This window comes from Pleurodeles waltl, chromosome 4_2, assembly GCF_031143425.1.
Source record: "Pleurodeles waltl isolate 20211129_DDA chromosome 4_2, aPleWal1.hap1.20221129, whole genome shotgun sequence".
In the NCBI taxonomy this organism is placed as follows: Eukaryota; Metazoa; Chordata; class Amphibia; order Caudata; family Salamandridae; genus Pleurodeles; species Pleurodeles waltl.
This window is the reverse complement of record NC_090443.1, coordinates 679065778-679080655: the sequence shown is the minus strand read 5'-3', so window position 1 is coordinate 679080655 and position 14878 is coordinate 679065778. Positions and strand designations below refer to the sequence as shown.

At 41.7% G+C, this 14878-nt stretch overlaps 1 protein-coding gene across 1 annotated transcript in view; it reads left to right on the top strand.

Annotated features, from left to right (window-relative positions):
• Positions 1-14878, top strand: part of LOC138293182 (calcium-activated chloride channel regulator 1-like) — a 417394-nt gene that overhangs the window by 267358 nt on the left and 135158 nt on the right. The window lies entirely within an intron of this gene.

Below are 14878 nucleotides of genomic sequence, written 5' to 3'. Positions count from 1 at the left end.
AGCTTCATGGTGTTGTGACTTCCTGTGTCTGAAATGAGTAGGAGTAGGGAGGGAGGAGGCGAAAAGTATTAATTTGAAATCAATGATGATCATACAACAGCAGCAATGTTGTCAGGTTAAGAGACCGATAAATAGTAGGCCTCAAATAGCTTGACATCTGCGGAGGTTCTGGTTGCACTAGGCCAGAATGTTCAAGACGCAGGTAGAGAGCTACTATGTCTCATTTTTAAAGTCATTAAAACTTCAATAAGTCTTTCTCAAGCCTTCGATGTATAGGGAGGGTGCTCTCGAGTGACTAGCCCAATAAATTGTGTAATTGTCCCACAGATCTTTTCTCTCTGACTTGACTCGATGATCCCGTAGGAGAATCTAGGTGTGTGGCCAAGCAATTCCCAGAACACTAGATACCAGGTCTTGAACTGTGAGCTTTCTTTTAACTGGGAGTTAGTGTAGCATTCTAATGATGGTTTGATGTCGAAAAGGCATTTAGTTATGAGTTGGAGAGATGTTGCTTAGTTCTCAACATTTTGTAATTAAAAATATATTTTTCTTCAAATAATATGTAGATGGCATTGCTGTAGTATCTGCTGAAAATGACCACCACATTTGCACCTGTATTTTTGTGGAAAAAGATACAGCAATATATGCATTATTCTGCATAGGTAACACTAGTGATGTGACACATTATGACTGTGTTTAGCTGAAGAGTCAAGAATAAGTTCTGTTCTAGCAATATCCCCAAACTACAAACCTTTACTGTTATACCAGGTGGTTCTATAGAATCAAGTCAGTTGAAATGGTGGGGTGAAGATTTAACTAAACCCAGGAGAACAAACTCATTTTTATGATAATCGAGGCAGTCCAAACTAAGTGTAATCTAGTGCTCGGCTTATTTCAAGTACTTTCCCATTTGGGTATTGTAAGAAAATGCCTATTTTTTGCAGAATCACTCCAATCTTTTGGACTTGTGCTAAGCTTTTTGACTTTGGGCACTGTTAACCATTCTTCAGTTCATGTGCTCTGACCCTTGAAGCATGTTGCAATTGACTACACTACTGATTGTGATATTTACCGTATCTATAAGTCCCTAGTATATGGTGCAAAGGTGTACCCAGTGGCCACCCTGTATGTTATAAGTCACTAGTGGTTTTTGGCACATAAAGTGCCACCTCCAAAGTGACAATGCAAAGCATGTCTCCAGGCCTATCCCTGTAGAATGAGTATGCAGTTTTAAAACTGTCAATTCAGGCTATCAAAATAAGCCTTTTGCCAGGCCTAAACTTTCTTTTTTAATACCTATAAGTCACCCCTAAAGTATGCCCTACATTCCTATAAGGAATGGCGCATGTTATTTGAATTGTAGGCCATGAGTATTTTATTGTTTACATGTCATGGCAGTGAAAAAACTCCAAAGTCAATTTTCATTGTGACAGGGCTGGTTTTCCCATAGAAAAGCACTGGGATACATTACAGCCCCTTGTTTCAGTTCTTCAGTTTGGGAGTAACTAGGAAAATAATCCAAGGAGACATAGTACTATTTTGAAAATGACACTTTTAGAAAGTTGTCATTCGTTCCTGAGTCAGATGCGCCTTTCTGCCAGTGTTCAGTGTCATTCAGGAGCTGAATGACTCCTTGTTTAGGTGTGAAGTGGCTCCCATAGCTGAGACAAGGAAAAGGGGTTGACCTTTCCCTGACAGGATGACCATCTGGGCTGTGCCCAGGAACATCATTAAAATCAAAGGATGTCTACTCTGTCACTGGCAGATGTAGCTCAGACCTGGGCCTGCCCCCTCTATTGTCCTGATAGCCAGCTAGGCACCACTTCCAGTGGGATGGGAGCAGAACTGCCCCCAGGACAAGGTTAGAGTGACCACAGGGGAGGGTTTATCATTTCCCTGGCTATAGCTATAGGGTCGGCACAGGAGTTCTGCACAGGGGAGGAAAGGTTCTGCCATCTTGGTTTTAGGTAGAGAGGAGCACCATGGAATGGTTTACTGTAAAACACACAGGAAGTGCTGCAAATGTGGGTTGAATCAATCCTGGGAACTTTTACCCCGTTGGTTAGACAGTGGGCAGATGTTCCCCCCACCCAGAGGGTGACATGGCCATAAATGTGGCACACCCAGTACATAAGAACACTTTTGAACCAAAGGAAGACAGAAGATGGTCTGCATCTCCTGTTGTGATCTGTAGGGAGAACTGTAAGTGCTGGACCTGAACCCATTTGTATCCAGGAATAAGACATTGACTTCAAGAGTCAATTGCTTGACCTCCTGTTAAGCTACTGTGTAACAAATGCTGCAAGAAGCTCACTTTCCTGAACAGCCACGCTGAACAGTTTTATCAATCTACCCTCCTGGTGGCTTCTGTTGGAGTGAGTCCTGGACAGTGCTGCTCTTGGGATTCTGGACACCTTGACTGGGGTTAGAGTTATCTTCTCCTGCCCGAACTCCAAAAGCTGGGACTTAGAAACCTTTTGACCACTTTTCTCCTGAAGAACCTGCTGGAGATTAGGAATGCAATTGAGCTGCAGCAGCTGAAGACAAATCTTCGGTCGGATCCAACTTGCTGGTGTAGAGGGCTTCATCAAGAGTGATGCCGAGCCAAACCCTTTTGATGTTGAGAACCCTTAAGCATGAGTGCTGGACTTCACCCGCATAGAGCTTTCTCGTCTTCATCGACGACTGCACCAGCACCCTGCTCTTCACGCAATCCAGAGTCACTGACTTGAATACAGCTTGCCTCACTGATAACTCGTCAATTACCAACTTTTCTCTAGAAATATTCTTAAGTCTGAAGATAACGTTTTAACTGGGAGCTACCTGGGCCCCATATTTGACCGGCACTTCATCGCAGTCGGCCTCATACCTTACCCTTGTCCCGGTCTAGTGCAATCATTTGCTCACAGTTGGGGCTTTGTAATTTTTTGAGTTATTTTTACTTACAAATTAAAAAATATATATATCTGGTTACCCTTATTCGATTGTTGTCATTTTGGTGTAATTTTGTTCAGTAAAATATTCTCTATTTTTATATATTGAAGTGGGATATTTATTGTGTTGTGCTTTCAACATTTTAACTGTTTTGATTCTTCGCAATACTTTATTCAAGTAAGTTAAGCCTGCCTGCACTGTGCCACAGCTACAAGAGGTTGAGCTCAGTCTAAATTACTGAGACCTTTACTGGACCTAACATAATAGAGCCATTATTACTAGCGGTGGACTAGCATCCACCGAAAATAATATTCCAGTTTTTCACAATTATGATCTCTCGATCTATCCATTAGTTTAAAATAATTCCAGGTATCATCCAAACATGTCTCGTTAATGACATCCAGGGTTTCCTAAAAAATTAGCAACAGAACTATGTAGAAATTGAAGAATCAGGAATGGCTGGCAGAAGTGCTGATTCTTGTGACATTCCACAATCAATAATGATGAGGACAACAAAAAATAACTAAATTTCTAGGTGTGGTTGTTTAGGGAAGACATGCAACACAATAGCACAGTCATTCATAGGGTTATTAGACTAGCTTTTAACTTTAGCAACAAAATGTTTTCAAATACCACTGAGATGTCTTGTAAACCGAAGCATGTTTGGTCCAGGTCATGAGTGTCATACCTTTGTGAGGTTTAGAAATGTGGTTTATGTCCCACTACATCATCTTAAACCATAAGGGAAATTGTGCAACAGGTGGTAAATCGCCAAATGTATGGAAAGTTGTGCATGCATTAATCAGAGTGTGCACAAGTTGTGGTGATAGCGGGATCACATTTAAAAAGATATGTTTTTTAAGTTTTAAGTAGTAGTATGAAGATTGCATGTTTGATTTTTGAGACAGATGTCTGCAATAATGTGGTGAGGGCCTTTTAAGATCTATGATGGAGGTACCCATTATACTCCTGTTACAATAATTAATTCATTGGACATCAATAATAAATGATTAGCACAATCCACGACACACAGATCTTTTTCAATATGCGAACATTGTGAGAAGCAACACATATAAAAAAAATCTAAAGAAGCATTCCTTTGATAAACTTTGTGTTTCCCACCAGTGGATGGACATCATAAATGTGGTGATTGCATTGCTCTGAGTAACTCTATTGAAGGTATCATTATAATCTATAATAGGCTGAGACTATACCATCAGAAATTTGCAAATTGTAACACCAAAAATCTAGAATACATATGTTTTTATCCCTGTGAGAAGGCATAAATATTCAAGGCATCCCAAGAGATAAAAATTTAGATTATACAGCATAAATCTAGAATCCAGTGAAAGACCCAAAATGCTCTATTGGTCAAACACTTTGCGGCTTAACAGCACTCTAAGCTACACTTTTGATGGGGCATCTTGAAACAACACTAGGACATGAAGAGTATTTATGTATTTAAAATATTTGTTGATGATTACATACCAGTCCATGGCTGTCCTGAGACTGATTATTGAAAAAGTATATAAAAGTAATTAAGTTCAACACATTGCAAACGTTTGTATGTTGTGGATTGTATTAATCATTGTTAGACTTGGCATCACTGGCATGGTCTCCCCTAATGTTTTGCCTCCACTCCCCAGGTTGTTTCTGTGTGCTGGACTCTGTTTTTGTTGTCTTGTTTGCTCTGGACACTTTACCACTGTTGACCAGTGCTAAAGTGTAAGTGCTTCCTGTATAAATTGTAGGTGTACATTGGCTTATCCATTACTGGCATATTTGATTTACTAGTATGTCCCTAGTAAAGTGCACTAAAGGTGCCCAGGGCCTGAAAATCAAATGCTATTAGTGGGCCTGCAGACTGGTTGTGCCACCCACATTAGTAGCCCTGTAAACATGGCTCAGACCTGCCACTGCAGTGTTTGTGAATGCAGTTTTAATCTGCCAATTCGACTTGGCAAGTGTACCCTCTTGCCAGGCCTATACTTTCCCTTTTACTACATGTAAGGCACCCCTAAGGTAGGCCCTAGGTAGCCCCATGGACAGGGTGCAGTGTATGTTAAAGGTGGGACATGTACTTATGTGTTTTACATGTCCTGAAATTGAAGTACTGGCAAATTCGGTTTTCACTGTTGAAAGGCCTAACTCTCTCATGGGTTAACATGGGAGCTGCCTTTAAATATTATTAAAGTTCAGATTCCCTTTGGGAGCAGATAGACATGTGGAGTTTGGGGTGTCTGAACTCACAATTTTAAAAAACGTTTTTTAGTGAAGTTTGTTTTTGGATTGTGTGTTTGAAAATGCCACTTTTAGAAAGTAGACATTTTCTTGTTTTAACCATTCTGTGACTCTGCTTGTTTGTGGATTCCCTGTCTGGGTCAGTTTGGCAGTTGGGCTGTTTATACCTCTCCTCTAGACAGTGACACAAAGGAAGCTGGGGTGTAGCCTGCATATCCTGATAGGCCATCTGGGCTGAGGAGAGGGGAGGAGTGGTCACTTACACCTGAAAGGGTTGTGCCTGCCCTCACACAATGCAGTCTCTAGCCCCCTGGTGTGTATCTGGGGCCTGGTCTGGACAAGGCAGGATCTTGAAAATAACAGAGACTTCTCTTTGACCACAAAGATCGCTGTGAGGGGAAGCTTTCGCTGCACCATGCACCTTGTGGCTAATAAACAACACGCCCCCGGCCTCGCGGCTAAAATCAACGCTCCACCTGTGTCGCGGTTGGGAGATTTACACAACGTGGCTGGAGAAATGACGTGCAATACCCACAGCGGCTGCTGTTAACGACGCAGGCCCCCACGCAGCGCGGTTTCTTGACACTGTGTGACCGGAGTTCGATGCAACATCGCTGGGTGTGTAAAATCCGCGCAAAGCCTTCCCGGATTCCCGGATCCGAGGTGCCTGTCTGGACCGACGCATCGCTGTCTTGCAGGAGAGAAGAATAACACACGCCGACCTGACTGGAGACGGAATGATGCACGTTCTTGCTTGCGGGTAAGAAATCGAAGCATCGCTGGCATTTTTCAATGCACACTCGCCCGTGCAGCTTTATTTTGACGCTGTCCAGGTACATGTGTGCGGTAACAACGTTCTCACTGTTTTCTAAAGGATTAAGACTCTTTTTCTTTTTTTAAATTAATATCTTGACTTGTGTATGTTGGATTTTTGTCATTTTGGTCTTGTGTTTAGATAAATAATATCTATTTTTCTAAACCTGTGTTGTGTCATTTTATAGTGTTTTCACTGAGTTACTGTACGTGTTGGTACAAATACTTTACACGTTGCTTCTGAAGTTAAGCCTGCCTGCTAGTGGCAAGCCACCAAGGGCTGAGGGCAATTCTCCTTTACCCTGACTAGAGTAAGGGTCCTTGCTTGGACAAGGGATAACCTGACTGTCAACTAAAGACCCCATTTCTATTAATCATTTATTATTGATGGCCAGTGAACAACTTCCATAGATAAGGCAACATTAGTAAGATTTATGCTGAAAATGGTATGAGTGAAAAATCCTCAGTTATTATGCCTGGTGCTACTTGACGCAAAATAGGATTGAAGTTTTATTGAAAGATGACAGAAGCATTAATTATGTATTCATATATTTCAGGGATTATATAAATACATGACCAGAGGGCATCGGAGGGCTATATAGTATGTAAAAATATACCCACCATTTATTGATGGTTACATAGATTGTGGGGTTACATACTGTGTTCTTAATGTAACATAATTCAATATATACAAGATGTTATTAGTAAGTTGGTGATTATATAGCACCAATTGATTCCAGGAGGTTAATCCCTTAGCTGCTGGGCCTCCCCCCACCCCAGTTCTAAGCCTTTTTTTGGCTATTTGGGGTAGTTCAGTCTTAGGCTTTTATAACATTTTGTTCACATAAGCTAAAGGTACCCAGAGTTTGTTGGTTCCCCTGGAGCAGACCAAGAAATTAGCCAAAATACAGCTAAAATTTAGTTTTGGGAAAAAAGGGCTGCAAAAGAAAGCATGTGGTTTTGAAAATGGCATCAACAAAGGGTTTGTGGTGCTACAATGACCATCTTCCCTGCTTTTAGGAACAGGCAGACTTGAATCAGAAAACCAAATTTTTCAACACAATTTTGGCATTTTACTGGGACATACCCCATTTTTAAAAAATGTTGTGCTTTTAACCTCATTCCAGTTAGTGACAGAAATGGGTGTGAAACCAATGCTGGATCCCAGACAGCTAAACATTTCAGAGAAGTAGACAAAATTCTGAATTCAGCAAGGGGTCATTTGTGTAGATCCTACAAGGTTTTTCTACAGTAAATAACAGCTGAAATAAAAAAAATATTGAAATTGAGCCATTTTTCTCCACATTTTACTCTGTAACTTTTTCCCGTGATGTCATATTTTCAAAATAAAGATACAGTTACGTCTGCTGGACTCCTCTGGTTGCGTGGATATATAGGGCTTATAGGTTGATCAAGAACCCTTGGTACCCAGAGACAATAAAGGAGTTGCACCTTGCAATGGGTTTTCATTGTATACCGGGTGTACAGCAATTCATTTGGTAAAAAATTCAGAGTGAAAATTAGGTATCAAGGGCAGCTTTGTATTTACAAAATGGCCACAAGATAAGGTGTTGAGAAGCAGTGTTTTTTTGCACATCTCTGTATTCCGGGGTGCCCATACTAGCATGTGATTTACAAGGCATTTCTCAAATAGACGTCTTTTTTACACACTGTTTTACATTTGGAAGAGAAAAATGTAGAGAAAGAGAAGGGGCAATAACACTTGTTCTGCTATTCTGTGTTCCCCCAAGTCTCCCGATCAAAATGGTACCTCACTTGCATGGGTAGGCCTAATGCCCGAGACAGGAAACGCAACATGGACACATCACATTTTTACATTGAAATCTGACATGTTTTTTGGAAAATGCCTAGCTGTGGATTTTGGCCTCCAGCTCAGCCGGCACCTTGGGAAACCTACTAATCCTGTGCATGTTTGAAAACTAGACACCGAGGGGAATCCAAGATGGGGTGACTTGTGGGGTTCTCACCAGGTTCTGTTACCCAGAATCTTTTGCAAACCTAAACATTTGGCAAATAAATCACTTTTTCTTCACATTTCGGTGATGGAAAGTTCTGGAATCTGAGAGGAGCTACAAATTTCCTTCTACCTAGCATTCCCCCAAGTCTCCTGATAAAAATGTTACCTCACTTGTGTGGGTTGACCTAGTGCCCGCAACAGGAATAGATCACACAACGTCAATGTTGGTCCTCACATGAGGGCAACTGTTGACCCTGGTGTGATCCATTCCTGATGCAGGCACTAGGTACAGGCACTCAAGTGGGGTAGCGTTATTATCAGGACAGGTGGGGAAACACTGGGCGGTAGGAATTATGTGGATACTAGCATATTCCTGTAGTTTGTGTGACAGAAATACAAGACAAAATCGAGTTTTAATTCAACATTTCACCTTTGCAGGGTATTCAGGGTAAGAAACCTTTGGGGAATCCACACAAGTCACACCTCTGTGGACTCCCCTGAATGTCTAGTTTCCAGAAATGTCTGGGTTTGGTAGGTTTCCCTATATGGCCGCCGAGACCAGGACCAAAAACACATGTGCCTGCCTTACAAAACCAGGTTGTTTTGTGATAGATAATTTTGATGTCTCCACAATACGATTTGGGCGTGGAATTTGGGGCTGAACTAAATTGGGGAGCTCCCAAGAGAGCACTCTCTCTGTGATTGCCTCTGTGTGCACCTTCTCTCTGGGTTGGGCTAACCTGCTATTGTCCCGCTGCACAGACTGTGCTTGCGAAGGGACAACAGGACTGTCCTCATCACCTCCCCAATAATCAAAGGAAGAGGAGTTATCGAATGGGACTCCTCTGACTGGCTAAACTGTTGCTCTAAAACACTAGCCTACGTAGACAGTCACAAAAGTGCACATATCACACACACACACACACACTAGCAACAGTAGGGGTCACCTTAACTTTGCTTCTTCCCTCAATCAGAACGTTCTTTCAAGACACACAGAAAAAGACACACTATTACTTCCCTTGTCACATTACAGTCGTCACAGTCTTTAGCGCCTCTAGCACCCAGTCCAACAATCATTATTGGTGTTCCCACTCCAATGACCTCCTCCTCGGATTCCCTCACTACCACCGAGCAAAAGTGCCCTTCATCTCTTCATAGTCCCCCCTCACATACATTGCATTTATTATAGCACAGGTAATGGCTGACTTTACTAATCTACTCAGCTATTTACATAAAATACAGATTTGATCTTTGCAGTTGGCATATAAACCTTCTGTGCCACTTTATGGCATCAAAACTGCCACTAGACAAAAGTCAGATCCTTTTTTAGCAGAAACATAATCACAAGACTTACTTTTTTTATTGCTGCCTAAAATTTACAGTTGAAACGCGTCAGTTGAAGTATGTGTATTGCTTTGAAGACTCAAGCTGCAACTGCAAGAGAACTGGTGGTGAATATATATATATATATATATATATATATATATATATATATATATATAGATCACTTATATATGTGGGTGTGGTTTTCCTGGGGGCCTATTGGAGCCCCCGGGAAACCAAACGTGCGCTATATATCTATATGTATATCTATATAGATCTATACATAGACATCTATCTATCTCTATATATATATATATATGCATATCTATATAGATAGATATATCTATCTATATAGATATATCTACATAAATATGTCTATATATATATATATATTTTTTTTTTTTTACATAGCTGTATTGTTTCCTTCGGGCCATAGTGGCCCCCAGGGAAATCATACAACAATTTTAAAAAATGATTGCCCCAACAGGGGGTCACCCTGCTCATGGGCAACCCCCTGTCCATTTCATTTTTTTTCAAATGTATTATTTTTTTTAAACATGTTTAAACCCGTGGGGGTGCAATCAGGTGCGATTACGACCACCCGGGGTAAACCTACCATAAAAAAAAAAAAAAAAAGGTGGGGTGGTCTGTTTTCCGAGGGGGGCCGACCACCCCAAATTAAATCCCTGGTGTCTAGTGGTGTTTCCTGGCCCTAGATCGCAGGAGCGCTGCGATAGAGGGCCAGGAAACCTGTTCTGGAAGGCCTTGTTTCAAACAAATGTCCCCTTTCAAACAAGGCCTTCCCGAACGTCGGGAAGGCCCATTTGGGCCTGCTATCCTGACCAGAGCAGGGAGCGGCCCACAAGGCCACTTCCTGCTCCAGTCAGGAAACCAGATAGTGATGTTAGCGCACCTTCCGGCGTGCTGACTTCACAAATGGGAGGGTGGAGGGGTGGGCAGAGACACAGAAGATCTTCCGGGTCTCCCGGGTTTTTTTTAATTTAAAAACTAAATCCTCCAATGCAATGCATCGGAGGATTTTTTAACCCCTTCCTGATGTCGGCCACTGGTTGTGACCTGCACCAGGGAGTTAGACGCCTGCACTGAAGCGGATACTATTGTTATCTGTGATATTTTTGTTACATAGTTCAATATTTACAAGATGCAATTAGTAAGTTGGTGATTACATAGCACATGTTGATTGAGGTTAACTATTGTTATCTGTGAGTTGCAAAGTTCCATCGCTTGCGAAGCGTTAGTAGGTGCTGCCAGGTTGTTGTGACTCAGGGGGTTATTCTAACTTTGGAGGAGTGTTAATCCGTCCCAAAAGTGATGGTAAAGTGACGGATATACCACCAGCCGTATTACGAGTTCCATAGGATATAATGGACTCGTACTACGGCTGTTGGTAAATCCGTCACTTTTCCGTCACTTTTGGGACGGAATAACACCTCCTCCAAAGTTAGAATAACCCCCTCAGTCTCATAATTTGGTGTTTTTGCTGGTGTAGGGAGGAGCCTACTAGAACTCTTGTCAGAGCTATTGAGGGGCAAGGGATATATTTCCCAATTGTGCATAGGTGTCTTTGGAAGAGTAATGCACTGACATTTCTCTTGAAGTTTGCTGTGGATGGGTTGTGTGTATTTCTGGTGGAAGGGATTTCAAGATTCTAGGTGTGTTTCCAGGAAAAGAGCATGTGTATGTCCGTTCTTTCTCGAATCTGGGTGGTTCCAGAAGTGGAGTATTTTTATTTTGCAATGGGGTAATATGAGATAGAACTGACTAGGATAGTGGTTCTGTGGTATTGGAGAGGTAGACTGGTTTTAAGGTATTGCAATATCTGGCTTCATTGTCGTGATTTTGCAGCAGGAAATGTACATTACTCTGCACAATGCTGAAATGGATATTTGGCCATTCAGTGAAGTTATTGGCAGAGCACTACACACTTGTTGTAGATTAATAATACCTACTTTAGTGTGGTAAAGCTCACCTTCCTTGGCCTGCTGCAGGCTATTTTGCAGCTCTGAGAATGTTTCCAAAACTCATGCAGGAAGCAGTTGGGTGGGATTTGAAATCTTGAATGCCTTTTAGGAGTTATGCTTTTTCTATTAAAGAGGCAGATATAATAAATGCATCAGCTATTTACCTTTTTATTGTCAAAACTGGTTGACCATGAACTGAATCGGGCCTTTGGTCATAGTTTGTCAGAAATTTGACTTGTAGGTGAATATGGATTGGGAACATGTGGTAATCAACCTTGTATGACTTAGTGGACTTGTGCGAAGATAAATTGCCCAGTTTTAAAATTTGCTGCTGATGAGTATCAGCCCTTATAGAGTACAACCTTGGAATGCAAATGCTATGTCAATATATAAAAGGGGCATCCGTCGGTCTCTTTAATTTGGCATTTGGACTCTGATTGGTTGTGCATCTCTAGGCCTAGGCAAATTATAACTGCACTACCCAAAAATAGAGAAGTAAATTTACGACTTCACTGTCAATTGGCCTTTTCATATCAAATGCTCCCAGCATGGGGTTTTTATAGCCTCACATTGCTTTTATCACTAGTGCTCTGCAATCCTTCAAATATTATTCAAACATTGTATAGAATGTAGGTAGTACAGCATTTGGATAATGCACATAATGCAAATTCACCCAGTTATTAAAAGGGAGAGCTCAATTTAATGATGTACCCTGTAATTAAAAAAATCAATCATCAGACATTTTGCATAATAGCATCAGCTCCCCATATCAAAAGATGCATATCCACAAGTATTTAATGGAGTCAAAAGGCATGCCTGACTGCTAGTGTGCCTGAAAATGGAATATCTCAGACTTTTACTAATTTATACCTGAACTACAGATCTCCAAAAGGTGATTTAAACTGACTAGTTTCCATCAATCATAAAGCGCATCTATTTTGGATGTTCTGCACCAAAGGATTGAGGGCAAGTGCAAACGTCAATGGAAATAGCAGACAATCTGTTTGCATACTGTGTTCTAGAAAGCATTTTCAGATCTTCTGTGCATTTACTCCAACAGGAGCCATTGTTGATTCATACGATGCTTCAGACCTGGAATAAAATATAGCCTATCAATGATGCTGCAGCAGACATACACAAGACAACAAGCCAAATGCTATCTTGACTTCTAGTGTTGACATGGACATCATTGACTAAGGACTAAACAATATCTTTGTGACAGTGAATAGCCAGTATACATTACTGGGTGTTTTGCTATGAAGGTTGAGACTTGCCAGATCTGTATAGAGTTGTTTATGCATATGTAGGAATGTTGTCCAGAAACCTGGTGTTGACTGTGCAATTATATTGGATGGCAAAGAACAATTCATTGCATCTTTCCTTGTGTTTTAAAACACTCCAATCTGAGCCTCTCTCATAGCTACAGAAAAGTGTTCTGTCTAGAGTGACTCTTTATACATGTTCATAGATCATAATGCTATGGTTGCTTAATTTCTATAGGTCCAAATGCCAATGATGCTTAATGTTTGTTTGAAATTGGATTGGTGGTTGACTGGCGTATGAGCCCTGGTCAAGCAACAATCACAGTCCTAGTCAGGGTAAGTGTCAGTCAGACCCTAAATTAACCTGTGCTCACCCTCTGATAGCTTGGCACACAGCAGTCATGTGTAACTTAGAGGCAACGTGTAAACTATTTGTACAACACTTCAAACAGTAAAGCAGTGAAAACACTACACAAAAAGATTCCACACCAGGTTATAAAATAGAACTTGATTTAACCATTCAACAAAAATCCAAGAAGTGGAACTTGAGTTGTGAACTTTTAAAGCTTAATCTGTAAAGTAGTGCTTAGAAGCAAGAAGCGCTAACCAGGAATACCTGATCGCACCTGACCAGGTCAAAGTTAAAAATTCAGGCCGACTGCAATGGAGCTGGGGCCGGATACCCGATCCCACTGAGGCAAACTGAACAAAAGTACCCTAATCCAAATTGCGGCAATGTCAAAGATGCATTGTGCAGCAGAAGCAATGAGCTGGTTTCAAACGCCACAGCAGAGAAGATGTGTTGATTTTCCACATGCAGTAGAGGGGATGTGCTGATTTTCTCCAGGCAGATGTCAACAATGTGTTGGTTCAGAGATGCAGCGGGTCAGGGGGTGATAAGCTAGACCTCTTCCTGTAGCAGTGGTGATGTGCCAGTTCTGATCCACGCAACAGGAGCGATGTGCCAGTTCCGATACACGCAACAGGAGTGATGCACCGGTTACAAACCATGCAACAGCAGCAATGCATCAGGATGACTGAGGATATGTTGGTTCTGCTACAGTAAGCACCCTAGGCACACTTCCAAGGGTCCAGGACTGAGGTGGCACCACTTGACAGGGCAGACTCACAGCTGGAAGAGTCCAGGTTTAGAAGCAGGTTGGGTGGAAGTCTGTTATGTTCCTGAGACTTCAGAGCAGGAGACCTGTCAGCTGACTCTTAAAGTCATTCTGGGTTCAAGTGATGCATGTCTAGTACTTCTCCCTCAAGCAGGGGAACAGCAGGCAGCACAGTAAGGCAGGAGTCCAGCAAAGCAGCAGTCCAGCAGAGTAGCAATCCTTCAGCAGCAAGGTAGGCCTTCTTCCTGGAAGAGTAGTCACAGGCCCAGAAGTGTACTCACTTATTCGTGTAAGAGGTCCAGTACTTATACCCAAGCCTTTGAAGTACAGAGAGGTCCTGCCCTTTCTGCACTGGCTCCAGACAAGACACATCCTATTCAGTTGTAATTGAGGCTGTGGATAGATCCTCCCTCCCATCCTGCCAGAATGCCCCATCACGGCCCATCATGTCAAACCTAAGCTCCCATTGTGTGTGACTGTATAGGGGGAATACACAAAGCCCAGCTGTCATCCGCCCCAGACAAGTGAGCAGAGACAGGCATGAGGTACCAAATGGCTAAAGTAAAAAAAATGTCAACTTTCTAAAAGTACCATTTTTTGAATTACAATTTCAAGTCCGACTTCACAATGAATTGTGATTTTAAATTGTGATTCCAGAACCACCAAACTTGAAAGTCTTATCTTTTCCAGATTGTGAGTTATACTTATAAAATGTAATAAAGTAATCACAATGTTATCCTGTGGGCAAGATAGCAGTTGTTCATTACCAGAACATGTGTAACTTAAAAGTGCATGTTCTGCTTTTTGCATCCTGCCCTCTGATTTGTCCAGGGCCTACCTTAGGGGTGACTTAAATGTATAAAAATGGAAGGTTTGGGCTTGGCAACAGGGTTATTTTGCCTGGTAAACATGGCAGTGTAAAACTGCACATACTGGCTCTGCAATGGCAGGCCTAAGACATGGTTAAATGGCTACTTAAGTGGGTGGTGTAATCCGTGCTGCAGGCCCACAAGTAGCATCTAATTTACAGGCCCATGGCACATGTAGTGTACTTCACTAGGTACTTATAGGTAAATTAAATATGGTAAATGGGGGTATGCCAATATTACCATGTTTAGGGGAGACAGTATAAGCACTTTAGCACTGGTTAGTAGTGGTAAACTGCACATAGTCCTAAAGCCAGCATAAACCTAGGTCAGAAAAGTGGAGGAGGTAGGCAAAATGTTG